This window comes from Hyla sarda, chromosome 5, assembly GCF_029499605.1.
Source record: "Hyla sarda isolate aHylSar1 chromosome 5, aHylSar1.hap1, whole genome shotgun sequence".
Taxonomy (NCBI): domain Eukaryota; kingdom Metazoa; phylum Chordata; class Amphibia; order Anura; family Hylidae; genus Hyla; species Hyla sarda.
Genome location: NC_079193.1, coordinates 351,548,501 through 351,564,550, shown reverse-complemented (window position 1 = coordinate 351,564,550; position 16,050 = coordinate 351,548,501). Strand labels below are relative to the sequence as shown.

Sequence of the window (16,050 nt, the reverse complement as noted above, 5' to 3'; positions counted from 1 at the left end):
GACATGGACAGAGGTGTCAGCAGAGAGCACTGTGGTCATGACAAGAAAATAAATTCAAAAAGAATAGTACTTCATGTGGAGCATACAGCAGCTGAGAAGTACTGGAGGGATTAAGATTTTTAAATAGAAGTAATTTACTAATCTATTTAACTTTCTGACACCAGTTGATGATGAAAAGAAGAAAAAAAAATTTCCACCAGGGTACCCCTTTAAGGTCTACACCCTTTGATAGTGCTCAGATTTTGTTACCTGAAACGACACTTTACTTAGATTTCCAGTAGCTAAACTGAGTAGTGCTAAAGGGGTTTGAGCTCGATAGGTCTTGTCCTGGGGGTCCAGCGGGTGGTCTCAGATCATGTGATTCCCCCATACTTGTATCTACAACCTTTCAGAAAATCATTGGGACTGGACTTTAATAGCTGTTGCACAGACGTGTGTGTGACCTCTGACCTGTGCTTTTATAGTAAAATATTTTTTTTATTTTTAAATCTCTAGGTTCTATTCCTCTTATTCCTACTAGAAATGTGGGTAAATGGACAACAGGGTGTTACCGGTTTGGGGTGTCCGTGCTGTTTGTGTGCACAAGTGGGTGCTACCTTTTTAGTGTCACTATACCAGTGGTTTTCAAACTGTGGCCCTCCAGCTGTAGCAAAACTACAACTCCCAGCATGCATCCGGATTGTCAATTTAGTCCTAAATTTCCATTAGGGATAACAGAGGAACCGAACAATCCTAAATTATGAGATTAAAATTGCTTTTGTAGGGAATACAAGTATTACCTTTAAAAAAAAAACACACACAAATCTGGAGATATGACAGGTCCCTGAGATCTTTTTATCCATATGTGGTGACGTGTCGGTGTTTTAGTACAAAGCTAAGTGATTATTGACAATGTTCCCGGCCACTAGATGGCAGCTCTAAACCCCTCTCTCCCCTTGTGTAGATCAGGGTTTCCCAACCAGGGTGCCTCCAGCTGTTGCAAAATTACAACACCCAGCATGCCCGGACAGCCTTCGGCTGTCCGGGCAAGCTGGGAGTTGTAATTTCGCAACAGCTGGAGGCACCCTGGTTGGGAAACACATGTATAGACACTGGCTACTCTTTATTTATGCCATGCTGGAACCTCCAGATTTAAAAACACAAGGCAACATCCTTATGGGGATGGCCTTATCTGTTTTTTTTGTTTGTTCTTGCTTTTTTTTATTTGTTTTTATTCTACTTTTGTAGTAGTAAATGTAAAATATTCTTGTAAATATCTACACATTTTAGTATTTTAAGGCATTAAAGGAAAGCTAAGTAATAAATTCTAATGTCTGTCGTGTTCTTGCTCATTTTGTTTTAGGACCACGTTCCCAGGGTGTAAGAGGAATAGATAGCACCAGTGTTTTCCCCAACCAGGGTGCCTCCAGCTGTAGCTAATCTGCAACTCCCAGCATGCCCGGAAAGCCGACAGCATGCTGGGAGTTGTAGTTTTTCAACAGCTGGAGGCACCCTGGTTGTGAAAACACTGTCCTGGAGGCATACATGCTTCTTGACTGTCTTAGTATTTGTTTTATTCTTTATCAAGGTGATACCATTGATCATACGTATTTAGGTAACCTTGGTTATAGTTCATGAAACAGTTTTGTGTCTGTACAGTTAAGCATCATGGCTGCCGATCTTTGCCTGGCTTGTCTGATGGCATTGAATTTTTAGAACAAAGGACCCTTTAGGTTTTTCATAGGACAGTGTTTTCCCACCAGGGTGCCTCCAGCTGTTGCAAAACTACAACTACCAGCATGCCCATATAGCCATAGACTGTTCGGGAGTTGTAGTTTTCCAACAGCTGAAGCCCCCCAGTTGGGACACCCTGGCCTAGGTGATGCCGCCTGCAATGATCTGCAAAATCACTGGATGTACTTGAGGTGTGCTGATTCTTGTAGTCCTCCAAGGCACCTGATACAAGTGCAAATCAGTGGCCATCACATCTTATCCCTGTGTTTTTTCAAGCAGTGTATCCAGCTGTTGCAACTCCAAGCATGCCCAGACAACCGACTGCTGGGAGTTGTTTTGCAACAGCTGGAGACACACGATTTAGAAGGCACACTTATCCCAACATATGGGAAAAGAGTGCTTAAAGGGGTACTCCACTGAAACTTAGACTCATAGTGAGGCTCTCTCTATTTAGGCTTGTAGAGCGGGGTCCCCCCTTGTGTCCACATTCTCTATATTCGGGAGACTATTCCTGTAAAGCTCCACCTGCAGCCATGAGGTGGAATAAACAGTTTTTAAAATTCTTAGCAATTGCAGTATTTTTCCTGGTAATATTTGAGTACACGGTCAATTGGGTCTCTTCATTCCCTTGCCAATAGGGCAGCCTTTCCCAACCAGGGAGCCTAAACTACAACTCCCAGCATGCCCGGACAGCCTTTTGCTGTCCGGGCATGCTGGGAGTTGTAGTTTTGCAACAGCTGGAGGCACCCTGGTTGGGAAACACTGCAATAGGGTGTTTCCCTTCAGCCTGTTGTTGTCCAGTAAATGCGGACCTTATGGGGACACAACCTATTTCCTTGGGGGAATGGTAACACCCAGTTACTAGTATAGCCTGGGGGGGGGGGGCATTATGGCCCAGAATTGCAGCTATTGAAAATGAATGTGGTCACATTGCGACCCACATGTTTGTCATCAAAAATCCTGAATGCTTCTTAACTTGCAACGTGACCGCATTCACCTCGGTTAGCTGCAATAGGAGCGGCACAGCGAGGGCCAAATATAGCCCTAGCTCATATATTTCCAGGAGTAGTGACAGAGGAACAGGGCAGCATAGGGTTCTAAATTGGCAGTTCAATGAAAAATTCTGACAAATTGACTCAATCCAACAGACTGATAATGTACAAAAGTGTTTTCAAAGTGCGCATCCAGCTTTGAAAAACTACAACTCCCAGACCAAGAATGCTGGGAGTTGTAGTTTTGCAACGGCTGGAGGCATGCTGGTTTGGAAACACTGTTATAAGGCAGTGGTCTCTAAACTGTGGACCTTCAGCTGTTGCAAAACTACAACTCCCAGTATGCCCGGACAGCCGTTGGCTGTCCGGGCATGCTGGGAGTTGTAGTTTTGCAACAGCTGGTGGCACCCTGGACATAGATTGTGTCTGTGTGTATCGAACAGACTGAAAACACTTCCTATCTGTACATTATCAGTCTGTTCGATACACACAGACACAATCTATGTCCAGGGTGCCACCAGCTGTTGCAAAACTACAACTCCCAGCATGCCCAGACAGCCTTAGGCTATCCGGGCATGCTGGGAGTTGTAGTTTTGCCACAGCTGGAGGCATGCTGGTTGGGAAACTGTTATAAGGCAGTGGTCTCTAAGCTGTAGACCTTCAGCTGTTGCAAAACTACTACTCCCAGTATGACTGTCCGGGCATGCTGGGAGTTGTAATTTTGCAACAGCTGGAGGCACACTGGACATCGTCTGTTTAGTACTGACTGCTTAGGGCAAGGTCAGCCCTGCGCTATTGTTTCTGCTGATCCTGGGGATGTGTATAATGCACGACCCCATCAGCTGATCATACAGGTATATACTTCTGTATAATGATTGTAATATTATAACCTATGGTGGAAACTCTGGGGCTAATACATGTATCTGCTAATGTACCATATAAACCTATATACATTTCATACATTTCATACATTGTATCCATGAATACTGCACACTCCTGTCTTTTTGGTTATTTTTAATTTTATTATAATACACGAGCTTAAAACCTCTGTCTACTACTTTGGAAGCCGGGCTGGTACATGTAGTTCACATTATGATGTTCTCCACTTTTTTTTTATTTATTTATTTTTTTCCCTCCAGCTGTTGCAAATACTACAACTCTTTGCATGTCATGACTGCTGCATGCTGGGAATTGTAGTTTCACAACATCCTAGACACTGTCTGGCATTGATTATTGATCCCGTATAATTCCTACATGATATAAATTTACATTAAAGGGGTACTCCGGTGTAAAAAAATTTTGTTTTTTTTTTTATCAACTGGTGCCAGAAAGTTAAAAAGATTTGTAAATTACTTCTATTAAATCTTTATCCTTCCAGTACTTATTAGCGGCTGTATGATAAAGTTCTTTTTGTTTTTGGATTTCCTTTTTTTTTTTTTTTTTTTTTTTTTTTTTTTTTCCTCTAACCACAGTGCTCTCTGGTGACACCTCTGTCTGGTATCAGGAACTGTCCAGAGCAGGAGAGGTTTGCTATGGAGATTTTATCCTGATCTGGGACAGTTCCTGATACGGACAGAGGTGTCAGCAGAGAGCACTATGGACAGAAAAAAAAGAAAAGGACTTTCTCTGTAGTATAGACAGCTAATTAGTACTGGAAGGATAAAGATTTAATAGAAGTAATTTACAAATCTTTTTAACTTTCTGGCACCAGTTGATTAAAAACTAAATATTTTTCACCGGAGTACCCCTTTAAACTTTAATTTGCAGGACAATGCATCGTGTTCTATGCCTGATTATATCATCCTAATACCTTACACCTATTGAATAAAAAAAAAGTGCCCTCTTAAAATGCTAGTGTGAACTAGACCATAATATAACACTTTCACAGAGATTTGCATGGGACTGCCGGCAATTTGGTAGACTGCTCTCTTGGGCAGAGCGCCGAGAACTAGCCGGCAGTTTTCAAGTTAATACTGCCGCCGCAACAACTTTAGTGTTACCCTTTGAAAGCAGTGCTTCCGATCCAGGGTGCCTCCAGCTGTTGCAAAACTACAACTCTCAGCGTGCCCAGACAGCCAACGGCTGTCTGGGCATGCTGCGAGTTGTAGTTTTGCAACAGCTGGAGGCACCCTGGATGGGAAGCACTGCTTTAAATGGACCACCATTGCCAAACATTCTGCACTGATATGTACTAAATAAATATAATTTTTTTAATTTAATAAATATTAAATAAATATATTTAATATATATTAAATACATTTATTTAATAAAAATGTATTAAATATTTTATATTTATGGTGATTCTGACACTGCTCCAAATCCCCTGCATAGCCATAGAGTTAAAAAGATTAAAATTCTGTCTCTAGTCAGACAATTTAATTTCTTGAGCCCCTCCGAAGGATTTGAGCCCACTATATTAAAAAAAATATATATATATATATAATTTTTCTTTTAACATAATGTTGAATAAAAAAAATGGTAAGTGGTGGGATACTGTTCTAAAGAATAAATAAATCCCCCCCCCCCCCCGCCCCCAAAGTTTGCTTCATTAGTCCCATAGGTTTTCAGTATGTCTTCCCACCCACCCCCAAAAAAAATCACCGTAATTGAAAATAACTTATCTTTTGTCGCAGTGTCCCATTCCACCATAATGTAAAGAATGAAAGCTTTAAGCACGCTTTGCTCTTTTCTATATGACGTTCCTCTCAACCCCCTCCCCCTTTGTATAAAGAGATTGTAGATAACGTGGATGTTCTAATTATAGAAATTAATCTTGTTACTTGTTACACAATTTTGGTCGGTTTTCATTGCTTCTTGAGAATAATTGTCCATGAATATAGTTGATATGCTGTGTTATGTATAACTTTTCTAATAAAAGCCTTGATAATCTTAATCAATCATTGTTTGTTTGGGTTTAATTCGGCTTTGTATGAGTCCAGGTTAAAATCCTTTTGTACAGTACGAGTGTTTATGTAATTATATATTTTGCCGGGGACACAGATGCTGTGAGACATCTTTTTTTTTTTCTTTTGCTATGTCCGAGCCCAGAACTGTCCCTCCCTCTAGACAGCTAACTGGGGCCCTGGTCACCTATTATACCTGCAAGGGCTGCAATACTAAAATGTCGTCTGGTTCTGCTGAACCCACTTGTTCCGCCTGCACCCCCTGACCCTCCTGGTATTTCTACTTAGGATCCCCCTCCAGACCCTGTGGGCTCTGCTATCCCTCCGGAATAGGTGTCTTCCCTCTCCCAGTCTGTTTCCGACTTGGCTCAGGTCTCCTGCTCTGTGGTGACTGCTTTGGAAAGGCCCTCCTTACGTCGACCCTCTAGAGACCCCCCTCTCCCTATGCTAAGCGCTCACAAGTGTACTAGGGGCATTTCCTCTGACTCCTCTCCGGAGTCCGCTAGCAGACATAGGCGCTCCCTCATAGGTATCACCCCTCTGCTCCAGAATTCCGTAAGCGTCTGGGACACGCACGCACCCAGCTCACGTGGGAGTGGCGTCTCTTGGTGTGAAGTCTGCTTCTCCACGTCTCACTGTGACCGTGCGGATTTCTCCTTCTGCCAACTCCTCCTTCTCAGCTGTGGCCCTCTTGGACTCTGGTTCTGCAGGAAATTTTATTTTGGCCTCTTTTGTTAATAGGTTCAGCATCCCAGTGACCCGTCTCGTCAAGCCACTCTACATTTCTTCTGTCAACGGAGTAAAATTGGACTGCACTGTGCGTTACCGCACAGAACCCCTGCTTATGAGCATTGGACTGCATCACAAAAAAATTGAATTTTTTGTTTTGCCCAACTGCACCTCTGAAGTCCTCCTCGGTCTGCCATGGCTCCAACGTCATTCTCCTACCCTTGACTGGACCACCGGGGAGATCAAAAATTGGAGCCCCCCTTGTCACAAGCGATGCCTCACATTTACTCCCACTTGTCTAACTCCTGAGGTTCCACCCATACCGGTCCCTCCCAAGGCTTACCAGGATATTTTCGGCAAAAAGCAAGCTGAGATTTTGCCTCCTCATAGCCCCCTTCCTGGTAACACTCTGCCCCGTGGCAAGCTTCACCCTCTGCCCCCCCCCCCCCCATTCCCACTTTTTCTGGATTGCCTGCCATTGAGGAAGTTACCCAGGACTTCTCTGTCATCCGAAAGGAAACTCAAGAATCTCTCCCAATGGCCTCGTTTCATATGAAGGGACAAGCAGACAAAAAGAGGGGGAGACCTAAGGGGGGGGTACACTGTTACGCCGAGCGCTCCGGGTCCCTGCTCCTCCCCGGAGCGCTCGCGGCGTTCTTCTCTCTGCAGCGCCCCGGTCAGACCCGCTGACCGGGAGCGCTGCACTGACACTGCCGGCGGGGATGCGATCCGCATAGCGGGACGCGCCCGCTCGTGGATCGCATCCCAATCTACTTACCAGTCCCGGTCCCCAGCTGTCACGTCCTGGCGCGCGCGTGCCAGCTCTCGAAGATTTAAAGGGCCAGTGCACCGCTAATTGGTGCCTGGCCCAATCAGTGTAATTAGCTCACCTGCTCTAGGCCTATATTACCTCGCTTCCACCTTCCCTGCATTGCCGGATCTTGTTGCCTAGTGAAAGCGTTCCTGTGATTGCCTTACCAGTGTTTCCAGACCTTCTGCCGTCACCATTGACTACGGACCTTGCCGCCTGCCCTGACCTTCTGCTACGTCTGACCTCGCCTCTGTCTAGTCCTTCTGTCCCACGCCTTTCTCAGCAGTCAGCGAGGTTGAGCCGTTACCGGTGGATACGACCTGGTTGCTACCGCCGCAGCAAGACTATCTCGCTTTGCGGCGGGCTCTGGTCAATACCAGTAGCAACTTAGAACCGGTCCACGCCTATCCCTCGCTGACACAGAGGATCCACATCCAGCCTGCCGAATCCTAACAACTGTCTACCTACCTACACTATCTACTTACCTACTGGGAGTTATTACCTACTTGGAGCCGTTACCTATCTATCTACCAGGGGGCGTTAACTACCTACCGGGAAGACTACCTAATATCTACCATTGGTATTCCCTACCTATCTACTGGGAGGCATCTACCTAATGGGGGGAGGTGGGATTACCTATCTACCTACTGGGGGGAATCTACCATAAGGGGCAAATTACTTACCCACCACCACCACCCAATTCCCCAACATGCTCACCTACTCCTACAAACGATACAGGGCACCAATGGAGGCATTATTTGGGACACTGAGGGCAGGAATAAGTTAAGAAATGTAAGGAGCCTAACATGTTTTTCTGATTCTGTGGTGTTGTCTCCATTATGGTCTAAACAAGACAGAGATGAAAGGAAAAAGAACGATTCCACATAGACCCCCCTGTGAGTCACTAGATGAAACTGCTCTGTACAATAGTATGTGACTGCAGTAGTAATAGGTCGTCCTAGTGTGAAGAAGGTATTATTTTATGTTTTTAAACTCCAACCTATGATAAAATCCTGCGTGCGCCCCTGGTGAGTGGCAATGTATACTGTACACTGTATGCATCACCACTCACATACATTCACAGGCCGGGGTGGAAATTCTGCCTTAATGGAAATTCTGCCTTACCCGGTTATTTCCAACTCTTGCTATGTCAGTGATGGGGGAGGGATACAGTTTTATCTAACTTGTCATACAAAGGGTTACCCGTTGCGTAGAGACCCTGAATGTTTCTGATTGTTACCGCCCTAAGGTGGCATGTAAAAATCCCTGGTTGGCTCACAGGGGTTAGTCCTCACTCATGGTATGTGGTCCAGCGTTGCAGATTAAAATGGGTGGCTTGATTGGCGGCTACAAGTCCTTAGGCCTGGCCTGAAGCCTCCATATGGGTCCGAGGATATTTGCTATGGAGCCCTTGTTCTGATCACATTGGGTCCAACCTTTGGGACACTGGAATGTTGAGAATGGGGCCCTGAGTCTTCTATCCAGCCAGTGATAGCCTGTACTCTGCTGTCTCCGGGGACTCCATATAGAATAAATGGAGTGTCTCCTGACCCAGTGCTTCATTAAGCAGGAAGCGACAGGGTTCCTGAGTCAGGGATGAACTCTTCCCCCCCCCCCCCCTCCCCAATCTGTCTTCTTGTAGCGCCACCATGCTCTAGACACAGCAAACCTTCTTGCCACAGCTCGCATTGATGTGCCATCCTGGATGATCTGCACTACCTGAGCCACTTGTGTGGGTTGTAGACTCCATCATATGCTACCACTAGAGTCGAAGCACCGCCAGCATTCAAAAGTGACCAAAACATCAGCCAGGAAGCATAGGAACTGAGAAGTGGTCTGTGGTCACCACCTGCTGAACCACTCCTTTACTGGGGGTCTTGATAATTGCCTATAATTTCCACCTGTTGTCTGTTCCATTTGCACAACAGCATGTGAAATTGATTGTCAATCAGTGTTCTTCCTGAGTGGACAGTGGGATTTCACGGAAGTGTCATTGACTTGAAGTTACATTGTGTTGTTTAAGTGTTCCCTTTATTTTTTTGAGCAGTGTATATATATATATTTTTTTTTAATCATTTCTAATTGCACTTGTGAGATCAGACAATACAAATTAGACCTGTTTGACCTATTAATAATAAATAAATAAACCTCATTATTCACGTACCTTAAATAAGTGATCTTCAGACCAAGAAAGGGATTCTTATTAATTTTCCCACTTCTCTCCAGTGTCTTCAGAGGTGTAGCACAAAAGAGCCTATCAGCAAATGTCTCCGCCCAGGAGGAACTGCTTCTTACCTAGCAGCTGATGATGTCACAGTGACCTGCGGGGAGCATTGTGATGTAAGCAGCCAGTAAATTAGGGAAACACATATCACTGCATATTTGTGTCTTCAGTGTCAGGATTATTCCTTATGATATTCTGTTCGGTGTTATGTAATATTTCAATGTGAGTGGAGGTTATAGACAGCAAGGACAGTTTTTCTTTTAGATCATTTTTTTTTCCAAACTCCCAGCATGCCCAGGTAGATTTCTGACAGCAGGAGGCACACTGATTGGAAAACACAGTTTTAGACAGTTGAATATATATGCCACGTGTATACAGAATAAAGTTATGAGCAACCCCCCCCCCTCCCCCCCACCACCACCACCAACGGCCGACACAGACGACCCCCCAGACTGCTGTCTCTTACCTCTGCAAAGTTTGATGCACAGAAATTGTTGGCTACTCACTTTGTCAGTAGATCCTTATTTTATATATGAAGACAACAATTATTACAACCATTTCACACACTGTACCCCTGAATATAACCCTGCCACATACTGTACCATTGAATAAAACCCTGCCACGCACTGTTTCAGCTGAATATAACTGTAATGTCCGTTTCTGTGTTTTTGTATTTTTCGGCTTTAGGTCCTGTTCAGACATTGTTTTTGTGTCTGAACAGTTTCTGTACTAATTCTCCCTGGTTTGGGAAGAGTTAACCCAGCGGCACTGGGAGGATATTTAAGGCCTCTTCAGGTGTTGCTTTGGGCTGGTAATTGGATCTGTTCTCTGACCATGTCTCGTTTATTATGCACCTTAGCTATGTTTGTTTGAACACTTATCCTGAGTTTTAACCATGGTTATCTGTCCTGTTTGATATATGGATTTTTTTTAGCCTGCTTTGTTTTACTACACTTGTCGGGTTTTAGTATTTGTGTTGCCTTGGTCTGTATTCACACTGTACGTTACGTCAGTCCTGTTTTGACCTTTTCATCCTGCTACTCCTAGGATAGAATTCCTGAGCCTTGTGCTAATCTGTCTATCTAGGAGTGAGTTAGTCTTGTGCCTGTACCCATGTTTGCTTGTATTTAGTATTTCTCTTTCCTCCTAGGCCAGTATCTTGATCACATGGTGGAAAGTGCCCGCTGGCAAGGAGTCTATTTGGCTTTTGCTTTAGCAGTGTTCCCCCCACATTAGGTTGGCAGTGTTCCCCCACATTAGGTGCAGAATAGTTTTCCCTACATTAGGTTGGCAGTGTTCCCCCCACATAAGGTGCAGCATAGTTCTCCCCACATTAGGCTGGCAGTGTTCCCCCCCACATTAGGTGCAGCATAGTTCTCCCCACATTAGGTTGGCAGTATTCCCCCCACATTAGGCTGGCAGTGTTCCCCCACATTAGGCTGGCAGTGTTCCCCCACATTAGGCTGGCAGTGTTCCCCCACATTAGGTAGGCAGTGTTCCCCCACATTAGGTAGGGAGTGTTACCCCACATTAGGCAGGCAGTGTTCCCCACAGACACACAGCCTCCAGCCATATACAGTGTATGCCTGTGTACTGCCCCACTTCAGTGCTCCGACCACCGCTCCTCCGGTCCGGCCATAGCATTAATTCCAGGATCGGAGAAGCGGTGGTCGGAACACCGAAGATGACGTGCCGCTGGTCACTTACCAAGCTGGCCAGCGCACGACTTCCTCCTCCTCAATGCTCCGGTCTTCTGCGCCTCCGTTGCTATGGGCGCACGCTATCACCCGGCGGCCCTGCATTTTTAAACTTAATACCGGGCTGCAGAGAGTTAACGGGGATGTCCTTATTAGTGATGGGGGAATTGCCCTGTCGCTACAAGACGGGCAAGCACCGGCTCCGCTCGGGGCCCCCGGCCAGCTCAGGGCCCCAAGCAATTGCTTGGTTTGCCTGTCCTGTAGCGACAGGCCTGGATACAGTGGTGTGTGTGTGTGTGTGTGTGTGTGAAGCATACAGTGGTGTGTGTGTGTGTGTGTGTGTGAAGGATACAGTGGTGTGTGAGTGTGAAGGATACAGTGGTGTGTGTGTGTGTGTATGTGAAGGATACAGTGGTGTGTGTGTGAAGGATACAGTGGTGTGTGTGTGTGTGTGTGTGTGAAGGATACAGTGGTGTGTGTGTGTGTGTGTGTGTGTGTGTGTGTGAAGGATACAGTGGTGTGTGTGTATGTGTGAAGGATACAGTGGTGTGTGTATGTGGAAAGTATACAGTGGTGTGTGTGTGTGTGTGTGTGAAGGATACAGTGGTGTGTGTGTGTGTGTGTGAAGGATACAGTGGTGTGTGTATGTGGAAAATATACAGTGGTGTGTGTGTGTGAAGTATACAGTGGTGTGTGTGTGTGGGAAGTATACAGTGGTGTGTGTGTGTGAAGGATACAGTGGTGTGTGTGTGTGTGAAGGATACAGTGGTGTGTGTGTGTGTGTGTGTGAAGGATACAGTGGTGTGTGAGTGTGAAGGATACAGTGGTGTGTGTGTGTGTGTGTGTGTGAAGGATACAGTGGTGTGTGTGTGTGTGTGTGTGTGAAGGATACAGTGGTGTGTGTGTGTGTGTGTGTGAAGGATACAGTGGTGTGTGTGTGTGAAGAATACAGTGGTGTGTGAGTGTGAAGGATACAGTGGTGTGTGTGTGTGTGTGTGTGTGTGTGTGTGTGTGTGAAGGATACAGTGGTGTGTGTGTGTGTGTGAAGGATACAGTGGTGTGTGTGTGTGTGTGAAGGATACAGTGGTGTGTGTGTGTGTGTGAAGGATACAGTGGTGTGTGTGTGTGAAGGATACAGTGGTGTGTGAGTGTGAAGGATACAGTGGTGTGTGTGTGTGTGTGTGTGTGTGTGAAGGATACAGTGGTGTGTGTGTGAAGGATACAGTGGTGTGTGAGTGTGTGTGTGAAGGATACAGTGGTGTGTGTGTGTGTGCGTGTGTGTGAAGGATACAGTGGTGTGTGTGTGTGTGTGAGTGAGTGTGAAGGATACAGTGGTGTGTGTGTGTGTGTGTGTGTGTGTGAAGGATACAGTGGTGTGTGAGTGTGAAGGATACAGTGGTGTGTGTGTGTGTGTGTGTGTGTGTGTGAAGGATACAGTGGTGTGTGTGTGTGTGTGTGTGTGTGTGAAGGATACAGTGGTGTGTGAGTGTGAAGGATACAGTGGTGTGTGTGTGTGTGAAGGATACAGTGGTGTGTGTGTGTGTGTGAAGGATACAGTGGTGTGTGTGTGAAGGATACAGTGGTGTGTGAGTGTGAAGGATACAGTGGTGTGTGTGTGTGTGTGTGTGTGTGTGTGTGTGTGTGTGAAGGATACAGTGGTGTGTGTGTGTGTGTGTGTGTGAAGGATACAGTGGTGTGTGTGTGAAGGATACAGTGGTGTGTGTGTGAAGGATACAGTGGTGTGTGTGTGTGTGTGTGTGAAGGATACAGTGGTGTGTGTGTGTGAAGGATACAGTGGTGTGTGAGTGTGAAGGATACAGTGGTGTGTGTGTGTGTGTGTGTGTGTGAAGGATACAGTGGTGTGTGTGTGAAGGATACAGTGGTGTGTGTGTGTGAAGGATACAGTGGTGTGTGAGTGTGAAGGATACAGTGGTGTGTGTGTGTGTGTGTGTGTGTGTGTGAAGGATACAATGGTGTGTGTGTGTGTGTGTGTGTGTGAAGGATACAGTGGTGTGTGTGTGTGTGTGAAGGATACAGTGGTGTGTGTGTGTGTGTGTGTGTGAAGGATACAGTGGTGTGTGTGTGTGTGTGAGTGTGAAGGATACAGTGGTGTGTGTGTGTGTGTGTGTGTGAAGGATACAGTGGTGTGTGTGTGTGTGTGTGTGTGAGTGTGAAGGATACAGTGGTGTGTGTGTGTGTGTGTGTGTGAAGGATACAGTGGTGTGTGTGTGTGTGTGAAGGATACAGTGGTGTGTGTGTGTGTGAGTGTGAAGGATACAGTGGTGTGTGTGTGTGTGTGTGAAGGATACAGTGGTGTGTGAGTGTGAAGGATACAGTGGTGTGTGTTGTGTGTGTGTGTGTGTGAAGGATACAGTGGTGTGTGTGTGTGTGAAGGATACAGTGGTGTGTGTGTGTGTGTGTGTGTGAAGGATACAGTGGTGTGTGTGTGTGTGTGTGTGTGTGAAGGATACAGTGATGTGTGTGTGTGTGTGTGTGTGAAGGATACAGTGGTGTGTGAGTGTGAAGGATACAGTGGTGTGTGTGTGTGTGTGTGTGAAGGATACAGTGGTGTGTGTGTGTGTGTGTGAAGGATACAGTGGTGTGTGAGTGTGTGTGTGAAGGATACAGTGGTGTGTGTGTGTGTGTGTGTGTGTGTGAAGGATACAGTGGTGTGTGTGTGTGTGTGTGTGAAGGATACAGTGGTGTGTGAGTGTGAAGGATACAGTGGTGTGTGTGTGTGTGTGTGAAGGATACAGTGGTGTGTGTGTGTGTGTGTGTGTGTGTGTGTGTGAAGGATACAGTGGTGTGTGTGTGTGTGAAGGATACAGTGGTGTGTGAGTGTGAAGGATACAGTGGTGTGTGTGTGTGTGTGTGTGTGTGTGTGAAGGATACAGTGGTGTGTGTGTGTGTGAAGGATACAGTGGTGTGTGAGTGTGAAGGATACAGTGGTGTGTGTGTGTGTGTGTGTGTGTGTGTGTGTGTGTGTGTGTGTGAAGGATACAGTGGTGTGTGTGTGTGTGTGTGTGTGTGTGTGTGTGTGTGTGTGAAGGATACAGTGGTGTGTGTGTGTGAAGGATACAGTGGTGTGTGTGTGTGTGTGTGTGTGTGTGTGTGTGAAGGATACAGTGGTGTGTGTGTGTGAAGGATACAGTGGTGTGTGAGTGTGAAGGATACAGTGGTGTGTGTGTGTGTGTGTGTGTGTGTGTGAAGGATACAGTGGTGTGTGTGTGTGTGTGTGTGTGTGTGTGTGTGTGAAGGATACAGTGGTGTGTGTGTGAAGGATACAGTGGTGTGTGTGTGTGAAGGATACAGTGGTGTGTGAGTGTGAAGGATACAGTGGTGTGTGTGTGTGTGTGTGTGTGTGTGTGTGTGTGTGTGTGAAGGATACAGTGGTGTGTGTGTGTGTGTGTGTGTGTGAAGGATACAGTGGTGTGTGTGTGTGTGTGTGTGTGTGTGTGTGTGTGTGAAGGATACAGTGGTGTGTGTGTGTGTGTGTGTGTGAGTGTGAAGGATACAGTGGTGTGTGTGTGTGTGTGTGTGTGTGTGTGAAGGATACAGTGGTGTGTGTGTGTGTGTGTGTGTGAAGGATACAGTGGTGTGTGTGTGTGTGTGTGTGTGAGTGTGAAGGATACAGTGGTGTGTGTGTGTGTGTGTGTGTGTGTGAAGGATACAGTGGTGTGTGTGTGTGTGTGTGTGTGTGTGTGTGTGTGTGTGTGAAGGATACAGTGGTGTGTGTGTGTGAGTGAGTGTGAAGGATACAGTGGTGTGTGTGTGTGTGTGTGTGTGTGAAGGATACAGTGGTGTGTGTGTGAGTGTGAAGTATACAGTGGTGTGTGTGTGTGTGTGTGTGTGAAGGATACAGTGGTGTGTGTGTGTTTGTGTGAAGGATACAGTGGTGTGTGTGTGTGTGTGTGTGTGTGTGTGTGTGTGTGAAGGATACAGTGGTGTGTGTGTGTGTGTGTGTGTGTGTGAAGGATACAGTGGTGTGTGTGTGTGTGTGTGTGTGTGTGAAGGATACAGTGGTGTGTGTGTGTGTGTGTGTGTGAAGGATACAGTGGTGTGTGAGTGTGAAGGATACAGTGGTGTGTGTGTGTGTGTGTGAGTGTGAAGGATACAGTGGTGTGTGTGTGTGAAGGATACAGTGGTGTGTGAGTGTGAAGGATACAGTGGTGTGTGTGTGTGTGTGTGTGTGAAGGATACAGTGGTGTGTGTGTGTGTGTGTGTGTGTGTGTGTGAAGGATACAGTGGTGTGTGTGTGTGTGTGTGTGTGTGAGAAGGATACAGTGGTGTGTGAGTGTGAAAGATACAGTGGTGTGTGTGTGTGAAGGATACAGTGGTGTGTGTGTGTGTGTGTGTGTGTGAAGGATACAGTGGTGTGTGTGTGTGTGTGTGTGTGAAGGATACAGTGGTGTGTGTGTGTGTGTGTGTGTGTGTGAAGGATACAGTGGTGTGTGTGTGTGAAGGATACAGTGGTGTGTGTGTGAAGGATACAGTGGTGTGTGTGTGAAGGATACAGTGGTGTGTGTGTGTGTGTGTGTGTGTGTGTGTGTGTGAAGGATACAGTGGTGTGTGTGAAGGATACAGTGGTGTGTGTGTGAAGGATACAGTGGTGTGTGTGTGTGTGTGTGTGTGTGTGTGAAGGATACAGTGGTGTGTGTGAAGGATACAGTGGTGTGTGTGTGAAGGATACAGTGGTGTGTGTGTGAAGGATACAGTGGTGTGTGTGTGTGTGTGTGAAGGATACAGTGGTGTGTGTGTGAAGGATACAGTGGTGTGTGTGTGTGAAGGATACAGTGGTGTGAGTGTGAAAGATACAGTGGTGTGTGTGTGAAGGATACAGTGGTGTGAGTGTGAAAGATACAGTGGTGTGTGTGTGAAAGATACAGTGGTGTGTGTGTGAAGGATACAGTGGTGTGTGTGTGTGAAGGATACAGTGGTGTGTGTGTGTGTGAAGGATACAGTGGTGTGTGTGTGTGTGTGT

The 16,050-nt window shown here is 46.1% G+C and overlaps 2 long non-coding RNA genes across 2 annotated transcripts in view; one reads left to right on the top strand and one right to left on the bottom strand.

The window, feature by feature from the left end:
- The window catches only part of LOC130274370 (uncharacterized), a 28,986-nt gene that overhangs the window by 7,405 nt on the left and 5,531 nt on the right, over nt 1-16,050 (bottom strand). Inside the window, exon 3 of the long non-coding RNA XR_008844342.1 lies at nt 9,313-9,469. This is a non-coding gene — a long non-coding RNA (uncharacterized LOC130274370). The remainder of the gene's footprint in view (nt 1-9,312; nt 9,470-16,050) is intronic.
- LOC130274371 (uncharacterized) lies at nt 831-5,602 on the top strand. Its single transcript, XR_008844343.1, has 2 exons — nt 831-949; nt 1,061-5,602. It is a non-coding gene; the product is annotated as an uncharacterized LOC130274371 (long non-coding RNA).